The sequence below is a fragment of the Sminthopsis crassicaudata genome, chromosome X (genome assembly GCF_048593235.1).
Source record: "Sminthopsis crassicaudata isolate SCR6 chromosome X, ASM4859323v1, whole genome shotgun sequence".
In the NCBI taxonomy this organism is placed as follows: domain Eukaryota; kingdom Metazoa; phylum Chordata; class Mammalia; order Dasyuromorphia; family Dasyuridae; genus Sminthopsis; species Sminthopsis crassicaudata.
This window is the reverse complement of record NC_133623.1, coordinates 40,866,804-40,888,705: the sequence shown is the minus strand read 5'-3', so window position 1 is coordinate 40,888,705 and position 21,902 is coordinate 40,866,804. Positions and strand designations below refer to the sequence as shown.

General features: G+C 40.2%; 1 protein-coding gene across 3 annotated transcripts in view; it reads right to left on the bottom strand.

Moving 5' to 3' along the window:
• Window positions 1–21,902, bottom strand: part of LOC141548231 (uncharacterized) — a 307,738-nt gene that overhangs the window by 280,991 nt on the left and 4,845 nt on the right. For all 3 annotated transcript variants that reach the window (XR_012483850.1, XM_074276971.1, XM_074276972.1), the window contains exons 4-6: window positions 20,686–20,755; window positions 20,502–20,593; window positions 5,720–5,850 (exon numbers count right to left, since the gene is read on the bottom strand). The gene's annotated coding sequence lies outside the window, so the exon portion shown is untranslated. The remainder of the gene's footprint in view (window positions 1–5,719; window positions 5,851–20,501; window positions 20,594–20,685; window positions 20,756–21,902) is intronic.

The window sequence follows — 21,902 nt, the reverse complement described above, 5'->3', positions numbered from 1 at the left end:
TCTACTTTGCACGCAGACTTGTCTGCTACTGAAGCTGAAAAATGTCAAATCAATGCAATGACTTAAGACTGCCCCATTTTTTTCCAGACTGTTCTGCTGATGAGCGGAGACTCTGTCTGGCACCAGACTCTGCCCGGGGCCATTCTGCACCCCAACCCACTCCTAGTCTAGAGTGCTCTTCTTCCTCTTGGTCTCACTAATTCCTAACCAGCAAGGGAGACTTAGCCCAAGAACACTTCCCAGGAGAGATCTTCCAAATGAGTCCCATTTCCAGCCCCCAAATTCCAGCATTATTTAGCATTGCCATCTGCTGAATTCTGCACTGCCCTATACTGTTATTTATGATCCTATAGGGATAGGTTTTCCAGGCCCTCGAGGGAGGGGTCTGTGTCATACTCTTCATGTCTTTACTCCGAGTCTTGCACAAAATGGGTTCCCTACTCTTTCACACCAAAGATGAAGGTTTTTGGAACCTGATTCTTAGTTCCCAGCCTTTATGTGAACTGTTTCTGATCCAGAATGTTTCCCTTCCCCATCTCTACCTCTGATACTTATTTCCACTCAAAGCTCAGCCAAATACACAGTTTTCTGGACTGGCCTCATCTGTGCATATGTTGCTCTTCCCACCCCGATCCCTAATAAGACTGGATGCACTTTGAAAGCAGAAAATTTTTGTTTCATTATTCCTTTCCTGCCTCATACAGAGAAATAAAAAGTCTTAAGGAGCTCAATGAATAGAATTCAGTCACCAAGAAGGTTCTCAAAAGACAGCATTGGCTAGAAAATATTGGTTAACTGGACTCAGAATGATAGAGGTGAAAGGGATCTTAAAGAACATCAAGTCCACTCCCCACCCCATTCTACAGTTAGGGAAACTGAGATCTGGAGGATATAAAGAACTTGCCCAAGGTAGAGACTAGGAGAGGAGGTACTTCAAAGTCAGGCTCCTCAGCAGCTTGACAAGGACCCCACTAGGATTTGATCTCCACGATGGAGGAGACAACAGAGGAGAGAGAAATTTTATTATTTGGGACATCTGACCAGCTAAGGTCTTGGCTTTTGGGGGAACCTCTTCTCTATTGGAAAATAATCCCCTGGGCCCAATGCTTCACTTGGAGCATTAAGCTGAAGCACCTGAAGCAGCACAATTCATCTGCGTACCCCAAGAGACTCCTTCAGACAGGAGAATACTCCAGATCTACTGAAAAGGTCTCAATTTGGACCTTAGTGTCAGTTTAACAGATGTTTGAAAATTCAAATGATTCAGTAGTTTCTTATAAGGACATGCATCTAAGAAGGTAGCTTCTGCCAATGCAATGTGCCCTCCTTAGGTCAATGCTATTGACACAACTTCGTGAGAGTGGGATCAAAGCCAAACTCTTCATTTTACAGGTAAGAAAACTGAGACCCAGAGAAGGGCAAGGACTTGATAAAAGGTACAGAGACCAGAGATTCTCTCAGAAAGTCTGGGTTACCTGTCACCCCCCTCTTCCTGATTTTAAATCTAGCCTCAGACATTAGCTGTGTTACCCTGGACAAGTGTGCCTCAGTTTCCTCATCTGTAAAATCAACAAAATGCTGAATTTAAATGGCAAATATGCAGAAATGCAGCACCTTCTTTCTCTGTTCCACTCCTTGATGATGGGACCTGACATAGAGAAATTCAACCTGAAAAGAACTGATGAGAGGGGGAGATGGAAGGGGAGGGCCATGGGCACGGCCCAGCGCTTCCTGCACCGCAAGCTGAGTTGTTTCTTCTCTCAAGGGACATCAGGAAATCCACAAAAGAAAATTAAATTTTAAAGTTGCCTTATGTTTTAGAATAAATCTATGCAGCCCCTGCCCTTAGCTGCTGCCAGTAATCCCTGCCATTGGGCTCAGGCCTATGACTTTTTCAGCCAGATTTCACTTTCATATCTCTCAGGATCTTCCTAACACCTCTGTGATTTAAGGCAGGGATTATCCCTTTTTACAGATCATAGGATCCAGAGATTGAAAGCCAGAAAAACAACCTCAGAGGTCAGCTAAACTTACCCACTTTTTTCCATATATGAGGAAACTGAGGCACATGGAGAGAGAAATCTACCTGTTAACACAGCTATTCAGTAGCAGAGCTGGACCTAGAGTGCCTATCTTAAGGTTATACCACACTTTTTGGTTTGAGAAATCCTGGAAATAAAATACCACCGGCTTTTTGTTTAATTACATAAAAACTCTGCTATAAGTCCAAATGTCTATGTATCTCACAGAACAGTGAAAGATGTCAACCCTATATCAAGGAATCTGGTACTTATGGTTCTCGGCACAAACCCAACTGATTTCTGCCCCAACCCTACCTAAATGCTGATGTGTTCATTTCCCCAATTAAGGTAAGGCAGGAAGCTTTTGCATCAAAGATTTTTATTTAAATTATTCTTTGAAGGAAAAGCAAACTTAGATATTTATTTTAAAAGGGAAATCCTACTTTCAGAATCTGATGGCCAGCTCTCAGCCTTGGCATACAAGCCGTAGATGTCCCTTCCTCTTCCCCTGAAGATTCTAAGTGTCTTCTATAGCCTTTGCCATGTGACTTTTGGCTGGCCGCATATCAACAAAGCAAGTTTGGAAATCACTCAGTGATCTGGGACAGGGCAAGAAGAAGGGAGGACAGAAGGGTGAAAAGTAAATAGGGAAGTTACAATCTATTAACTCAAAAAAGGTATCCAACACAGAATTGGGCTATGCTCATGTGGAACATTGATGAAAGTGTGAAATTGTCATTTGGACACAACATCAAGGAGCTACAAGCTAGCCTTCCCGATCTAACTTGTAGGTTAATAAAGGGTTCAGTAGTGGTTCTAGATCTATGTCCTGTAGAGGAGCTCTTGGGGAAGCATTACACGGGGGTAAGGAAGTGTGGATGTGTCATTTTCTACATTGGACATGAGGACAGTGGATGGGGACAGACATTAATGAGTTAACAGATTCAAACCTAGAGCTGTGGCATCTGGGACAAGTAACAAGAAAAGCACTTTCCCATCAACTCATTATTTGTTAAAACTAGGGGAACCCCACCACAAGTGGCCTCCTCACCTCAAAACCATCTCCTTCTCAATCCTATGGGTTTGCTGTTTATCTGTACAAGAGCCCCTGTAGTCATCACAGAACTTCCCATAGCAAAGTCTCTTCTAATTTTTTTGTGTATTCCTCTACTGGGTGGGGTGCAGATTGGACTCAAAGCTTGGAAAAGTCCAAAGTGCTGCTCCAGGGGAATGGAGAGGTACAATCCTTTTGGGTGAGTTATCTGAGTTTGTGGCTATATCTGGCTGCTTCCCTTAACACACTTTGGGCTCATTCTCTCCTGCTACCTATCTATAAGCACCATGATGGTAGGTGCTTCCATTGCAGGCAAAATCAAAGAAAGAACTCATCTCACACTCTGAGTTTATAGGATCACAGACTACTTAAAACAAGAATTCCCACCCCGGCATCCTTGGACTCCCGAGGGGTATGTGGAAAGATTTCTAGGATTCCAGGAATTTGGATGGGAAAAAAGACATATTTATTGTTACTTACTTTTGATTTCATTGGTAACCTGATACATTTTATTTTATTAATAGAAAGACCTTTTGAGAAAGGCCCAGAGGGGGGTTTGTTCCACAAAACAGCTGATAATCTTAGAAATCTCAGGGGTCAGTGAGGATCACTGATAAAGACTAAGAAGTGGGTTTTTGAAGTCATCAGGTCCTCTCTCTTCATTTTATAGATGAGAAAACTGAGGCTCTATGAAAGGACTAGGGCAGCAAGTGGTTAATCATAGGAATTGAGTGAACCATACCAAGTCCATCTTATAACTCAATTTGGGATCTAACTCAGTTCCCTTTCTATTCAAGTATTGGTCTAGTGCAAATTCTGACTTGTGAGAAAACTTTAATAGTGGGAATCAAGAGAAAAATATCATTATTTTGTTTGAACTTAGCCCTGCATGGCTGGGAAGCTAGATCACGTCTACCTGCCGCTTAGAGGCCCTTAACTAAGGACCTCTGTTATGTTGAGTGTTCAGAGGTTAAATGATTTGTCCAGGGTCACAGCCAAATATTAAGTATATGGGTATGATTTGAATCATGCCTTCCTGATTCCAAGTCCAGTGCCCCATCCACTACATCATTTTGAAAAGGATCCCTTTGCCCAAAGTCTAAAGCTCAAAGACAGCACCCTTGATAATTCTAGGTTTTGCTTTTGTTTGGTGGGGAACTCACTCTTTCCAAGGAAGACTGCTAAATTCTTCACGAAGCACTGGGGTCAGACTCACTACTGTGAGGGGCTCAGAATAACTGGTACAAAGTGAGTTACAAAGAGAAATGACTTCCGCAATGATTACACCGAACATCATTCCTACAGTTGGTCATGGCTATGTGCTCCCATTTGTCCCCAAGACCTGCTCTCCCTAGCCTCGGAGATTTGTGTGCATAGGGTGATCCTTATTCCTCTTGGCCACCCTACCCCCAACACTTGCAAAGAAAGCTGAAAGGATGGCTCCCTTGAGTCTTTTCATTATTAGTCCATTCCTTACCTCTTCTCTTTTCAATCATCCCCCACACCTCCCGCCAATTGGATTGCCACTGCAACAGTGAAGAGATTGTTAGCATTAAGGGTTCAAAGCCTCCCGTGTTCAAAAAGAGACATGGTGAACCAGACTTCATAATGTGGCAAGAAAGAGAATAGATTAAAGGGCTAATGAAATGTAATTTATCTAGGAGCACCCGCTTGCCTTATTTTATGTAATATTGAAGAAGTTCCTTGCAAAACGCAAATAATACCTCATCTACATAACCTTTATCAACCTCAAAGCAATGACTGTGTCCTCTTATGGTTCTTTCTAAGATGTTCTATCTTGAAGGATGGTCTGAGTTTAATTACAAGAAGAGACTCCAACGGAAAGCACTTTTGGCAGCAAAGTATCTGTATCTTGCCAGACTGTAATTGCTATTTGTATTAACCTTCATATAAGTATATGCTCCTTCTCTTCTAGATTCTGTACCAAGCACCCAGTACAATACATGAATGAAGAAAGAAAGAGGGCTCATTACCTAGATTCGTGATCTCACTCTACTTGTAACTTTTCCATACTTTCCATATCCACAACATCTATCTGGAGAGTAGCAGTCTAGCATTTGGGCTACACACCTAATGTTTCAACCTCACTGGGAGAATGGCTCATCTATTCATCCATGCTTCTGATGTCATCAGATGTCCAGAATCTCACCAAGAGACACATTTCTACTCCACAGAGGGAGACTTGGGAAGGACCACAGGGTCCCATCCGGCCCCAAGCGCCTCCCTCAGTGATATGCCTGATCTTGAAATTGCCATATTTCAGTTGCTCCTTAGGTAAAGTCATTGTCTTTCTCTAAAAATCCCCTTAAAATATAGCCAGGCTGAATAATGCTTATGCAAATTAATCATGCTACCCAATCAAAAAAAAAAGAAGAAAAACTGAGTGTAGGATAGGGAGAAAATAAGATGAGAGAAATAAAGTTCTGACAACGAGGGAGCTGGCTACTGTCCAGAGTAAGAATTCCTGGCTGGAAAGAAATCAATGGGGGAGGTGTGCAGGGCCCCCAAAGAAGGGGCTGCCTTAACCTACTTCACACTTTGGGTTAAGGACCAGCCTTGAGGAAAACTGGTCCTCCCATAAGATCTCTTTTGCCTCTGTCCCAAAAGACTGGGTGACACTTACCAGTATTCTGTCCCCCTCGGTGGTGCGCTGTAATTATGTATCATGTTCCTTACTGGACTTGAGCTTCTCAAGGGCAGGAATCAGAGTTGGAAGGGACCTCAAAGGCCAGCTAATCTAGACTTCTTCATTTTCTAGAAGGGGAAAATGAGATTCAAAGAGATTAGGTGAGTTGCACCATATCCTACAGTCAGGAAGGGTCAGAGGTGATAACTGATGACAAACCTCCTCTATAGCCACAGGTCTTTTGACTGGGTGGTACTATCTCATTCATCTTGAGACCCATCAAGATGGCTTGAGGAAAGTGGGTGGGTCAAAATACTTGGGCTTGGGTTATAGACCAGAAAGACCCAGGAGTAAAGTTCCATCATTCTCTGAGAAGCCAATTCAAAGTTTGCCTCCTTCCCTCATTCCTTTCTCCTCCCTCTCCTAGCTTTCTTCAGGAATTGTTTGGGGAAAAATATAGCTCTCAGTACTGCAAACAGCTAGGTAATCCACCCACTCTTGTGTAATTATAGCTCCTTTAGATTACCATTTGGTATTTAATGAGTTATCCACCTTCATTTGTTAGGGAGAACACAACCCACAGCAGCCACTTAGAACTGTTGGGACAGCACAAAATCGCGCCATCTTCCTAAGATCAGTGACAGTGAGTGGGTGGCCAACTCATACTATATCGCCATACAGGTTTCATTGCAGTTGGATAGCATTTCCCTTAGAGTCACAAAACAAGTGTAATCTATACTAGCTGCCACTTTATTATAGGACAAATGACGTTACTGGCCATCTGCTTATTTAGAAGAAAAGCAGGGCATTGAGAAAGTTAAAAAAAAATGCATTGGGAGCCAAACATCAGAGAAGTAAGACTGTAATCTGGAGAAGCATTACAAGGTTTGAATGGTTAGGGTAAATCAATAGCTTATATGACAAGCACTTCCATGCTACTCTATCTCCTGCCTCCACGAATTCCACATGCCTGGAATACTCTTACCTCCTCCCTCTGCCTTGGGACTACCTTCAAGATTTAGCTCAAATCCTATTTTCAACAGGAGGCCTCTCCTGCTTCCCTTCCTCCCCAACTGCTCATACTTCCCTTTGAAAGGCTCTCTTCTTAGCTACACTGAATATATGGACTTACTATCTCTTCTCATCAGAATGTAACCTTCTTGAAGGCAAGGACGGGGTAATCTGTCTCTCCAACACTTAGGACAAGGCCTGGCACCTAGTCAGAGCCTAAAAAATGGTTACTGATTTAGTAATCTCTATGCTTGCCTAACTGGAAGGGTTGGACTAAGAAAGACACTTGGTTAACCTTAAAACCCTACAGCAATGTGAGCTGTGAACATCACCTTGGGTATTTTGTTAAGACAGTGATATCTGTGACAAAAGTAGTCTATAGGCCACAATACAGCCACAGCTTCAGGAAGTCCTGGCCTTAACTGCCACACACAAGCTCAGGGTTAAGTCACTTGACATTGTAGCTTCTCAAGCAACCCTGTAACACTAGGAGTTATTGATAAGTGACTTACTGAAGGTCACACACAAGGATCCTAGATTTAAAACCGGGAGGCACCTCAGAGATCTCATTTTACAGATACCAATTGGCACAGTCGGAAGGGACCTCAGCAGCTGTTCAATGCAACCTTTTTTCCAATCAATGAACTGTTTCCATAACATGCTCTATGGATCCTCGTACCTCTCCCCCTGTACTCCTGCTGACCCTCCCTCTAGTGACAAAAAGACCATCCTTTCCACTGGTGGACACTGACACTTCTTAAAAAAGGGATTGCTTATAGTGAACCCAGATTTGCTTCCCTGAGACTTCTGTCTGGCCTCTAACACCAACTGGGATAGCTCTACCCTTGGGGACCCCAAAGAATGCTCAGGCCCTTTTGGGCATACCAACAATAACATCTATGCTTCCGGAGGCACAACACAGCCAAGATTTCTCTCAGCCCACCACCAACGAGGTTGGCTTCCTTAAATCCCAGGCTTTCCGATGACAATCAGAGGTTTGCTCCGGTGAGCTTCATTTCATCAACTCCGGGGCATATTTCTTAATTTGATTTCTCAGTTAAATAATTTATCTCTCTCCAATTACTTGAGGAAATATTAAACAACACTTCGACTCAGTGTGCCTGGATGTTTATTTATTAAAATGATGGATTCTTCGGGGCGTTCAAGCATATATTAGACACATTGACATTGTCAGCACTGATGCCTCTGAACTTTTCTGATGCCTTTCTGAAGGCTAGCAAATAGGAGTCGTTTCAACGGAACAAAAGGGGGCTGCCCTGGGTTTTCTACTGTCACCTACTAAATTTGCCTTCCCTTTCACTCTACAATCCAGCAGGCATCCAGTCAAATAACATCGCTGGCCAGGTCTATGTGACCAAAACAAAAGGATCAGACCCTGGCAAGAAAGGTGAACTGTAGCCCCAGACTGCTGCTTCCCAATATCTCATGACAGAAATGGACTCCAGGAGCCAGTTAGATCAGCGAGAATCTCACCCACTACATCCCTGACAAGCGGTCATCCAACCTTTGCACAAAGGCTTCCAGTCAAAGAGATCCCATTTCTGACCAGAGCAGCTAAGTTCTCCCTCTGGGTGAGATCTCACTGCTAAGAAGTTGTCTTCCTGACTTCCAGGCTAAATCTACCTAAGTAAGACTCCCACCCACCATTCCTATACTGGACTAAGCAAAACATATCTAGTCCCTCTATCACATGACACCCTTCAAAGACATGAAGGCAGCTAGTAGATTTCCCTGAAGTCTCAGCATCTCCCTTCAACCAATCCTCATAAAGCCCTCCATGGACTTAAAAATGCTCTCACAAAAAGGTGATACAAAGACCTCACCACAATAATTTAAACATCATCTAACTAGAACAGAAAAGAAGGCCAGAGTGGGCATGTCCTATAATCTGGATACCGTACCTCTCCAAGATGGCAGAATATCACAAATACTAAGTTCTACTAAGTTCTCCTCCTGACACTTGCTCTGGGAGGCTGGGAAAGTCCCGTTCCTTTCAGGGTCCCAGGTAAATCCCAACACTGTAAATTACCAAGAAGACACTAAACTCCATTAGTAGAAAAAGTTGCTTATTAGGAACTCCTTCTATCCCCAGAAGTGCATGCCCAGGATAAACAAGCAAAGAAATCAGAAAGCTACCTCCCTCATTTCCTACATCTCAGAATTCAAAGGACTTTGCAGACCTCAAAGAACTATGCAAATGTTAACTATTATGATGAGGATGGTGATGAAATGACAGAAATATGATACAAGGCAAGTTGTGATGAGGATAAGAAGATCTAGACAAAGTGCCTTAGAAATGCTAGAGAAGGGAAAGGAATTTGTCAGTAGGGGAGGGAAAAGTAAAAAAGATTAGAAAAAGCTCCCCAATAGGAAGAGGAGGTGAGCCTGGCTAAAAGATAAAGCCATTTCTCAAGAGGACTAAGGGGTTCATCCCAGGCAATGGAGACACTTTTACATGAATGGTGGGCAGGAAAATATCTAAGGACCAGCACAAGGGATCAGCCCAATTTGGGGGAACTATGAAACACTAATGAGAAATTATGTAAGATAAGGCTGAAGTCAAATTGTAGAGAATTTTAAATACTAATACAAAAAGTAAATATTTTCTTCTAGAGTCAATGCTGCTATTTGGTCAACATCTCTGACTCTTTTTGACCCTATTTTAAAGTTTTCTTGGCACAGATATTGGAGTAGTTTGTCATTTCCTTCTCCAGCTCATTTTACAGATAAGGAAACTGAGGTAAACAGGATAAAGTGACTTCACCAGGTTCATATAACTAGTGTCTGTTTTGAACTAAAGTCTTCCTGAGTCCAAGCTGTGCTCTATTCACTGCAATAACTAACTCCCTGCCTACTTTAAACACACTAGAGAAGTTTTTGAGAAGGGAGTGACAGTCTCAGACCTATTGCATGGATTCAACATTAAATGATTAAAAAAAAAAAAAAAAGTTAAAAATCATGGAGCCAAAGATGTAGAGCACTGCACTGGAGATCTAAGCTAGGGATGGGGAACCTCCCTGAAATCATTTGCATGATCAGTCTCAAAGCTCCCACTGTTTGAGATGTACAAATGATGTCATAAGTATCCAAATGACCTTTGACAGAAAAATGGTTCCCCATACCTAAGTGAATATCAAACTTACAATCAATTGCTAGTCCACCTACATTGTATTATTCTGTAGCCCACATCCTGATCCCTCAGAAGTTGCTAAAACAATTGTCCCTCTATTATCCCTTTCAACTCTCTATTGTTCAATTATGTTTTATCTTTTCTAGTCTAAAGATTATTTTCTGTGGCAGAGAATAAATAATCAAGATTCAAGACCTGAATAGCTCTGCTTTCTCTGCTTTGTTCATTATCCTCCTCTGCCAATGCACTCCAGACATTTCTTAAAGACTTGGTCCATGCTTTTATATTCCTCAGCTATCTGTCCTTGATTCTATCATCTATAAATGTCTATTTAAAGTATAAGTTAGGAGATAAGCTCCCTGTAAATCTACATTCATCTTTTTAGATCACTCCCCCTTTCTTCTCAATCATAGCTTATTTGTATTTCTTCAGTACTTCTATTCTTAAAAGTTTCCAAGCCCTCCTACCTTGACTTTCTCTGTAGATTATCAATCCATGAAATCCTACTTATTCTTTCTCTAAAGACTGAAATTTATTCTCCTAAAGTCTTAGGCAAAGTTCAGCCTATACTTTGCCATATTTAATCAATAAACATTCTCAATCTCATTCTCTATTATATATTCTAAGATGGAATTCATATTTTCACCAAAGGTTCTTACCAACCCACCACATCAACCGGTCCCTCCCTCCCCTTCCTATTGATAAAAAAAGATCCAGATCAGAAATTTTCCTCATACATTCCTCTATCTTTTAAACAACGGAATTATCACTAAAGCAAAGATTTAACTATACTTTCTTTCGTGTCATTCAGATATCTGACAATAATAGTCATGTCTCCTTTTAAATATTCTTTTCCCCAGATTAAACATTCTTTTAAGAAGCTTTATGCAACTTTTCTTCTGATACTTTCCAGAACCTTCATCATTCTACTCACCTTCTAGACACTTCCCAGTTTGTCAATCACTGTCTTTATATTGACTTGAGTATAGTATTCCAGTTTTGGATACAATAAGACTTCTCATGATCCATTTATTAAGTAGACATATGTAATTTACCAGAATGGTTTGACCATGAGACTATTGTCTCACTCAATAAATTCCAGTGACTCCCTATCACCTCCAAATGCCATTTACCAGATTATTACATTTTCCTCCCTCTTCCAGGTGCTCTCAATGATCCAGTGACAGGTACATGGCCTCTTCACACTAGACATTCCATATCCTGACTCTCGGGCTTTCCTCTGGCTGTCCCCCTATTGCTAGAATTCTATTCTTTCTTTTCTTTGTCTTGATGTTTTCTTTCAGGTCTCAAAGTCTCACCTTCTACAAGAAGTCTTTCTGATAAAAGAAGGGAAGATGGGGTTCTAACAAATTCCTTTTATGATACAAATATGGTGCTGATATCTAAATCAGGAAGGGCCAAAACCCAAGAAAGAAAATTATAGACCAATTTCCCTAATGAATATTGATGGAAAAATTTTAAGTAAAATATTACCAAAGAGAGTACAACAACCTATCTCCAGGATAAGACACTATGACCAAAGTTATTTATAGACTTTATACTAGATAGACAGGGCTAGTTTAATATCAGGAAAATTATGAGCATAATTGACCATATCAATAACCAAACATAGAAATCATATGATTATCTCAATTGATGCAGTAAAAGCATGTGACAAAATAACAATACTCATTTCTATCCAAAACACTAGAAAGCATAAGAACAAATGGAATTTTCCTTAAAATGATAATTAGTATCTATCTAAAATTATCAGCAAGCATTATAGGTGATGGGGATAAAATGGAAACATTTCCAATAAGATCAATGTTGAAACAAGGTTGCCCATTATCACCACTATTACTCAATATTATACTAGAAATGTTAGCTTTAGCAATAAGAAAAGAAAAAGAAATGGAAAGAATTAGAGTAGGTAATGAGGAAACAAAATTAATACTCTTTGTATAGGATATGATGGTATACTTAGAGAATCAACTAAAAAAACTACTAAAAACAGTAACTTTAGCATAATTGCAGGATATAAAATAAACCCACATATACCACTGGCATTTCTTTATGTTACCAACAAAGTCCAGCAGCAAGAGATAGAAAGAGAAATCCCATTTGAAATACCTATAGATAACAAAATATTTGGGAGTCTATCTGCTGAGACAAAGCCAGCAACTATAGAAACACAATTACAAAACACTTTTCCCACAAATGAAGTTAGATCTGAACAACTGGAAAAACATCAAATGCTCACAAGTAGGCCTAGATAATATAATAAAAATGACAATACTACCTAAATTTATCTATTTATTCAATGCCATACCAATCACTGCCAAAAAGTTACTTTATAGAGTTAGAAAAAATAATAAAATTCATTTACAGAAACAAAAAAAAAAAATCAAGAACTTCAAGGGAATTAATGGAAAAAAAAACAAACGGTGATCTAGCTGTACCATACATAAAATTATATTATAATGTCCATTGAAACCATCTGGTATTAGGCTAAGAGACAGAGAAGTAGATCAGTGGTTCATCATTCACAATAGTCAATGACTATAATAATCTAATGTTTGATAAAACCAGACTCCATATTCTGCGATTAAAAACTCACTATTTGACAAAAATTACTGGGAAAACTGGAAAACAGTATGGCAAAGATATTGGTCAATGCCTAGTTTAACACTTTATACCAATATAAAGTTGAAATGGGCTCATAATTTAGACATAAAGGGTGATAGCATAAGCAAATTAGGAGAGCAAGGGAGAGTTTACCTCTCAGATCTGTGGAGAAGAAAGGAATTTCTGGCCAAAGAATAACTAGAGAACATTATAAAATGTAATCTGATCAAAATTATCCATTTTGCATTAAAAAGGTTTTTCTACAAACAAAACCAATGCAGCCAAAATTAGAAGGGAAACAAAGCTGAGGAAAATGTTTTTACATCCATTGTTTCTGATAAAGACCTCATTTCTAAAACTTATAAAGAATTGACTCAAATTTATAATACAAGCCATTCCCCAACTGGTAAATGGTCAAGGATATGAACAATTTTCAGGCAATGAAATTAAAGCCATTTCTAGTCATGAAAAAATGCTCTAAATCACTATTGATTAGAGAAATACACATTAAGACAACTCTGAGGTACTATTTCACACATCTCAGAAGGGCTAAGATGAAAGGGATAGATGTGGGAAAACTAAACATTAATGCACTGTTGGTAGAATTATAAACTGATCCAACCATTTTGGAGAGCAATTTGGAACTATGCTCAAAGGCCTACCAAACTGTGCATACCCTTTGATTCAACAGTGACTTTATTGGGCCTGTCTCCCAAAGAGATCGTAAAGGAGGGAAACGGACCCATATGTGCAAAAATGTTTGTAGCAGCCCTTTTAGTAATGGCTAGAAACTGGAAACTGAGTGGATGCCCATCAGTGGGAGAATGTCTGAATAAGTTATGGTATATGAATGTGGTGGAGTATTACTGATCTATAAGAAATGAGGAGCATGCTGGCTTCAAAAAGGTCTGAAAGATTTACATGAATTGATGCTGAGAAAACTGAGGAAAACAAAGAGAACATTATATATAGTAAGAACAGGATTATGTAAAGATCAATTGTGAAGGCTCTTTTCTACAATGAAGTGATCCAGGACAATTCCAATAGACTTCTGATGAAGAGAGTCATCTGCATCCAGAGAATATGGAGACTAAATATGGATCAGAACATAACATTTTTACCTTTTTGTGGTTTGTTTCTTTTTCCCCTGGTTTTTTTTTCCTTTCCCCCTTTGATCTTATTTTTCTTGTTCAGTATGACAATTATGGAAATGTGTTTAGAAGAATTGCACATGTTTAACCTATACTGGATCACTTGCTATCTATGAAAGAGGGTAACAGGAGGGAGAGAAATTTAGAACACAAGGTCTTGCCGAGATCAAACTTTTGAACCATCTTTGTATATACTGGGGAAAATAAAGCTATATAAAAAGAAGTCTTTCTGATCCCTCTTAATACTAATGCCTTGATTTTGTGATTATTTCCAATTCATCACGTACATATCTTGTTGACATGTAGTTGTTTACATGTTTCCTTCCTCAATAAAGCATGAAGTACTCAAGGGAAAAGAATGTTTTTGCCTCTGTCTTCCTCCCTTAGCACAGTGCTTGGCACACAGTAAGCACTTAACACCTGCTTGTTAACTAGAATGGAGGGCTCCTTGAGAGAGGGGTTTATTATTTTTAACATTAATACTAAAATGTATATACCACTTGAAAAGTTTGCAAATTGCTCTTCACCTGTCATCTTATTTGAGCCTCATAACCACCCCAAGAAGATGGTGCTAATGTTATTCCCATTTTACAGATGAGGTTAAGTGACTTGTCCAGGGTGACACGGCTAGTATCTGAAGCAGGATTTAAACTGTGGTCCTCCAGACACAAAGTCTGGCCCTCTATTCACTGTGTCACCTAGTTGCCTCATTTCATTTAGGTCTTCATGTCTCCAGGATCTAGTACAGCGCCTGGCACATAGTAGATGCTTAAAAATGCTTGAGACTGGTTAAATCTCAGGTTACATTTGTATTGATAGCCATATCATACTGGCCCATACAGAGCTACTGACCAACTTTTTTTTTCCACGAGTTATCGTCAGGGTACATCTGCTATCTTTGTATATTTGATCCTTTAAAAAACTACAAGTCCAGAATGTTACATCCAGTCCTATCACAGTTTGGTCTGATTTTATTGTTGCTAAGTAAAAGAATGTCCCTGATTTCTACCTGTCCTGCCACCCTATCAGATAGGAAAACTCCCTTCATTGATTTGGTCCCTTGGTACAACTTATGGAGATGTGGAGTAAAAGGAGCCCCAGTTCAGTTTCAGCCACACAACCCCCAACCAAATGCCTTTCTATCATCATCTTCTCTCCTGACCCATTCCTTCTGTTAAATCTGCATCTAACTCATTTTGCTGATGCTGTATCTGAAGATGTGGCTATCCATTGCTACCCCACCCTATCCCTCAAGACAGACAAACACACAGACACATCTGTTCACAAAGATCCTATTAGGATAGCAAATCTTCTTTTTTTCTTTTTGAGTAAGCCTTTTAAGTGACCTGATATTTGTGCACAGAATAAACAGCTTTTAAATTATGCATTTGAGAAGTATTGTGTCCAGCTCTTTGAAAAGTGAGCCGAAGATAATAAATGCAATATAAATGTTCTCATCAATGTTAAACAGTTTTTTTAAGCATACATAAAGGATGTAACTTAGTCATAAGATGTTCAAACATGCAAATCTCTTCTCTCAAATGACAAAATGAGGGAAGAGGCCTTAGAAATGGCCCTTTGTTTAGTTGTTTTCTTCTCCCCCCAATCTCTTCACCAGGTCTTCATTTGAAGTTCACTACCTATATATACACCTAAATATAACCCTCTTTCCGCCGCCCCTAACACAAAGCCCTTCCATTTCTTGACTGCTTGGTCAAGGAAAAAAAAAACTATCTTTGCATATGTTCCACATCTAAGGTTCCTTGGTACCTGAAGATGTGATTGCTCTGAAAGTTTTTGTTTGTTTTTTTAACTTTAATACCATGTTATCAGCTGGGCAAGTTAGGGACATTTTTGTGAGGAGAATCAAGGGGATAGAAAAGAAATGAGAAATACAGTATAGGGAGAGATCATCTGGCCACCCACCTCCCCCAGGCCCAAATCTCTTCTCTAGCATCCTCAGCAAGATGGTCATATGACCTCTTGTAATATTTCCAAGAACCTTCTCCTGCAAAACTGCTAGCTATCCACTTCAGCTGGGGTCCTGTGAATAGTTTGATTGCTTTAGTAGGGAGAGTCTCCTAGCATGCATGCATGCATCCATCCATCCATCACTCCCTCCCTCCCTCTTCTCCTTTCCTCCTTTCCTCCTTCCCCCCCCTCCCCTTCCACCTCAATCTCCATTAGCTTTCCATTTGATTCTGAATGTGTCATTGCACCCAAAGGACTCAAGTATCTTTCCACAGGCGACGAACTATAAATGTTGATGATCCCTTAAGCTCTTTACCAAGGAGCTTTAGAGGCCAGGGATTAAGATGACTCTACCCTCTTGCCTTGAAACCAAAATATATCTAATTTCCCCCCCAACAGTAGATATTGATATTTCTTTGTTTCCATTTGTCACACTAAGCTGTGGCTGGGAGGTTTCAGACCCAGACTCTAAATGAGTCAGCTGTGCAGAGCCCAGACACAGAGAGAGGTTTCCGTAGCAACAGGAGATGTGTGGGAAAGCCTTATGTACACTATAGCTTAGGAAACAGGTTTCTTTTCAGCTTTACTAGCTGACAGGCAAAGCTTTCCCTAAGTCCTCGAGAGAGAGTTTCTCATTGCACATATACTTGGGTTAAGTTTGAGAAAGAATTTCAAAACAGTCAAACTTTGGTGTGTATTTTTCCCTCTTTGCAGTCAACACCGAACTAAGTAATTGTACCATAAGGGCTGATCCTGAATCCCGGCACCAGATCTTCCCCATTGGCAGAAGTAGGTTCAGAATATCAATTCCCTTTATGGGTCTGTCCATCCATCTAAAACACATGCTGTGTTTGAAATAACTCAAATCCCCCAACAAGCAAGAGCTTGCAAATATCTTCACTCAATCTTGGGAATCATTAAGGGGTGGACAAGATGGAGCACATCCTAGATAGTGAGGGGATGTGAAATCAAGTCTAATGAAAAAAGGGCAAAGGGAATTGGCAGATTGAGCCAGAGCAAGATAGCCGCTTTTAAGACTCACAAAGGCCATATTGGGGAAGAAGGAGAGATTTAAACAGTATGGTGCCGAATTAGGATGAAAGGATAAAAGGAGAAAATGAGGAAGTTGCCCTAGATCAGGGGTTCCTTCCCTTCCTTCGTCATTCTTCCCTCCCTCCCTGCCTTTTCTCCTTTCTTCCTTCCTTCTTTTTTCCTTCTTTTTCTCCTTCCTCCCTCCCTTTCCTCCTTCCTTCCTCCCTTTTCTTTTCCTTCCTTTTGTCCTTTTTTTCCTTCTTCCTTCCTGCCTTTTTTTACTTCCTCCCTCCCTTTCCCTCCTTCCAGGTTTCAGTATGATTCTAAGAAAGCCAGGTTTACTCATCTGATCTCTGCTTACTTACAAAATCTCCCACATAGACGTCTCACAAATGCAACTACTGATAAATCACAAGAGACCAAGACTATGGTTATACTGCTATAGACCCAACCCTATTCTAGAAAGGAGAACATTGTTTTTCTGTAAGACAATTGCCATATACCTCAGGACCTCTGAAAAATTCTGCAATGAGCAAATTATCAAGCAAATATTATAGTAAAGAACATGTACAACTAGACACACAATCAAGTGTTATACACTGCTTTATAAACTCTCATGTTGAAACTACCATATTGAATATGGAAATATATTTTTCTTGACTGCCCATACTGGTTACTAAAATTTGTTTTTGTTTCATTTCATTTTCTTTTTCCTCTCATGGTACTAGGGGAAGGAGGAAAGGTTTAAGAATAAAATTTTGTTTGATGAAGGGTACATTACTAATTCCTTAAACCAGGATTCCTAAATTCAGACATTGTGGAGAGGGTCTGGCCTAATTCATGTCTGTTATGAACTCAACTGTCCTTCCCTATTCTCCATCACACAGAGGTTGGTTCCAGCAGCCTTTGGGACAGAGAGTACTCCTTGCTTCCTTGGATGATCGTTTGGGGATGGGTAGCCAGTAGACCAGTGTCTTAGGGAAAAAAAGCCTTAAGGTATCTACTCCAGCTGAGCTTATACCATCTAAGCCCCCTCCCTGTGAGCTAACAGGAAATCTTGTTACCTGTCCCCTGAAAGTTCACGGTGTAATTCTCTATTTTGTGTAGGAACATTTTGAAACTTTCAAGCTGGACACAACATTTTAAGCTAAACTGCTTTGGAGAGATAATTACAGTCTTCTGTTCTTGAAGATGACTACCGATAAGGGCTCTGGATGTGAGATGTTATCAACATTTTTTAAAACTGCAAGATGGGTCCATCTTCTCTTAGGACATGAAATAATGACCTGTCCCTGATTACTTCCTCAATGTTTGGATCTTGGAGTTTTCTCAAATCCCTAATTGTATATTTCAACCAAATAAAGTTCCAAGGGTTCATAGGCCCAGGGCAGGATATGAATCTGGCCTTCTGAATCCAAACTGCAGTATACGACACAAGGTCTTGCTTTAAGAAAGCCAATTTTCATTTTACAAAGGGGGAAAGCAGCAGACGGTAGATGAGAATTCAGGTCTTTTTTGCCTGAAGTTTCTCAACAACTCAGCACTGACATTTTCTTCTTGATTATAAACCTTTGACAGTCTGGCTTTCCTTAATCTTGCTATACACACACATATATATATGTGTGTGTGTGTGTGTGTGTGTGTGTGTGTGTGTGTATGTATATGTATATATGTGTGTGTGTATGTGTATTATACACATCTTTTGTCTGCATGCAGCTCCTGAAAAGCTTTTATTGCTCTAGTCTCTCCATTGTAAACCACCCTTCTCCCTCCCAAATAACTGATCTTCGTAAGCTATGTCACATTTGTCACGTGGACGGCTTCACATTGGGCAGTCGGATAGCCCTAGACTGACCAGAGTTCTCTTCAGTCTGGAAAGCAGAGTTGGCTAATTCCAGACAGGATAAGGTTGTCTTTTGAGGCCAGTGTTTAATCATGAGCAGGGTTCCAGTCTCATCCAAGCTGATTTGGAAGGCATCTTCCTAAAGGGAGAAGTATGGGCCTGCTGCCATTTGATAAAGGGGATGACACTTGCTGGCTTGGAGAGGCCGTGGATTGGATATTCATTTTTCAATTCCCTTTAATGAATACTTTAAAGTCACATCATAATTACTTAATATATGCATGTTTTTCTTCAAAAGATTTTCTCCATCTATAAGGTACTTCACCAAATGAAGCCCCTTGTTCTCCATCTCTATTTGGATGGTAATTGCCATGGGCCCTGATAAAAATTCCACGTAGTTTTCTGAACAATAATAGTAGTAATCTGGAGATGGCCTCATTTTCCCCCCTTGTTTATGACGAGAAGGCAAATGGTGCAAACACCAATCTTACTGCCGTGCTAACATTGGAGTGCTCATTACAGCTCAGGCCATAATGTAAAAAGGAGAGTAAGTCTCAACATTCATGGGAGAGCAGCGACACTGGGAGCCCCAGGAAGAAAAAATAGGCAGGCTGTGGAACGCAACCAAGGTTCTCCTAAAGCTTCAGAGAGCTCACAGGGCAGTGTCTTTTTTCCCCACTTCCGGAAGGGGAAATAACAGCTTACTTACATTTCCATAGCTGCAACATTTCCAAACCATTCTATTTACTGCAGGCTGGGGATGAAGGTCATCCAAATATTGACCTCAATTTGAAGGAACAAAATGAAAACCAGAAGGAACCTTAGAAATCGTAAAGTCTCACTAACTTGGAAGCTTTTTACAGAGAAAAAAATAGGCCAAGGGAACCTTAAAATGCTGGCCTCTTCTTTCAAAGGGCCAGAATCTAAGAGCTGGCAACAGCCTCTAGCCCTTTCATTTGAAAGAAGGAGAAAATGAGGGTTATGGAGGTATAGTGACACACCACCACTACATGTTGGGAAAGATGTTGAAAGTAGTCAGATCCAGACCACAAGAGAAGATGAAAGGACTGGGAGTGTTTGGCCTGGGGGAAAGAGTTAGGAAGACATAAGAGTGGCATCATTATTGCACATGTATAACTGATATCTTATTGTTTACCATCTCAGAGAAGGGAGAGGGGAAGGAGGGATAGAATTTGGAACTCAAAATTTAAAGGCAAGGAAAAAAATGTGAAAAATATTTGTTTTAACCTATAATTGGGAAAAGATAAAATATATTTTAAAAAGGAAAATATATTATGCTACTTCAAATTGAACACAAAGTTTCAGATTCTGAGGGCCGAGAACAGTTGGATTAGCACCAGCCTGTCACTAAAAGATAAACTTCTAATACAGACCAAGATGACATTAGTTTTTCGGCTGACACTTCCTTATCTTGAGTTTGAGGTTCAGTAAACCCCTCAGGTCTTTTTAAAGAACAAATGATGTCTATCTATTTTCTTCCCCATCTTTGACTTGTAGAGATGACTTTTTTGGTGCCCAAGTACAAGACTTGACATTGGTCCCAAATGAATTTCATCTAATTACATTCTGTCCAACACTTGGGCCTGTCAAGATCCTCTGGGATCCTGGATTTGCCATCCCGTGCATAAACTATCTCAACCGGATTTGTGTTATCCTCACATTTGATGTTCATGCCTTCTAATGCCTTTATCCAAGTCACAGTGCCTATTACAAACTCCTGCTTTTTGCTTGTTGCCTAAAATAGAGACATTTGGATAAAGCTATTTGAGCCTGTGAATTTTACTATTTGTTCCTTTCTTGGGTTTTGCCTTCTATGAATTTAGGGGAGTCACGAGTGCTATTCTTCTTCTCTTATGTTGGTTGATCTATTCCCCACAGTATCCAACTTTGGGACACAGATAGAGGTAGTCTTCTCCCTTTCTCACCCTTCTTCATTGTCTAGATGTACAAGACAGACAGCAAACACAATCTTACCGGCCTCTTTGAGATGTGCTCCATTTTGGGCCAGAAATCTGTTAACCCCTCTGCAATAAGCCACGATCCAGAGATGCAGCCTTTTATTTAGCCTGTGGGGCAGCGGGGGAGAAGTCCAATATAAGGGGTGGTAATTTCAAAGAGAATTTTTTTTTATTAAATCTGATTAAAGGAATATACTTACTACCAGTGAGACGGTCCCAAAGGCGAAATAGGAGTTTCCCTATCACTTGGATGCCTTGTTGGATGACCACCTGTCAAGAATATTAGAGTGAGGATTCTAGTTGAAATATCCCTTGGATTAGATGGGAAGGGGAAAAGAGAGAATAAGCACTTATATAGTACCTGCCATGTACCAGGCACTGTGCTAAGTGTTTTGTTTTTTTTTCTTTTTACAAATATTTAATCCTCATAGCAACTCTATAAGGTAAATGCTATTATTATGACCTCTATTTTACAGGTGAAAAAACTGAGACAAACAGAGGTTAAGGAACTTGTCCAGGGTTACACAACTAGGATGTTTTGGAGGCTGCATTTGAACTCGGGTCTTCTCACCAGGCTCTGTGGTCTATCCGCTGTACCACCAGCTGCTGGTGAGAGTCCTAATTCCAAGATCCTCTGTGTTTGTCAAATGATGTTCCCAAACTCACATGGTATAAGACTCAAGATTTTTAAAGCCCATTTTACAGAAAGTTTCACCAACTGTATTGCCTCTTGGGTTTTCCATTCAGGAAGCAGTAAAAGAGAATTCAAATCTAGTTACTAGTCCTCTTCCCCAAATGAAGGATTAGCATATCAAGGGGCTTGCTCACACAGAACACTTTCATATGGAAAAAGAGATGGCAGATAACCTAAGGGAAGTGTGGAAGATAATAGAACCCCAGGCTCTGGATAAGATTAGGCCTTATTTTAGGATCAGTGATTTAGCATTAGAAAGGACCTAAGGGGCTTCAGAGTCCAAGCCTTTCATTTTATATAGGAGTAAAGTGAAACACAAGAGATTGAATGATTTGTCCAGTAATACACAGGTAATAAAAGTATGACATGGGAATTGAAGCCATCTTCCTCAATCCAAATTAGCTCAGATTCTACTATACAACATTGATTTGCTCCACACCATCCACTTTTCAGTCCCCTTTTCTAGCCTTTGCTTGACTAACTGTACTATTGCTGGAGGAGCGAATGATTCTGCCAAGCAGATGGGATGAGGTGGTGCTCTGTAAGCATAAGGGACAATGCAGGTACATTATGTAGGTGACTTCTAAGGTTCCAGCAGATGCTGAGCCGGAGGGCTACATTAAAGTAACATTGGAGGAGTACTAAGGAAAACCCTGGTTGGCTCAAGGCAAACAAGGTATTAGCCATTACATACATTAGATCAAAACTTTTTGAAAATTTATC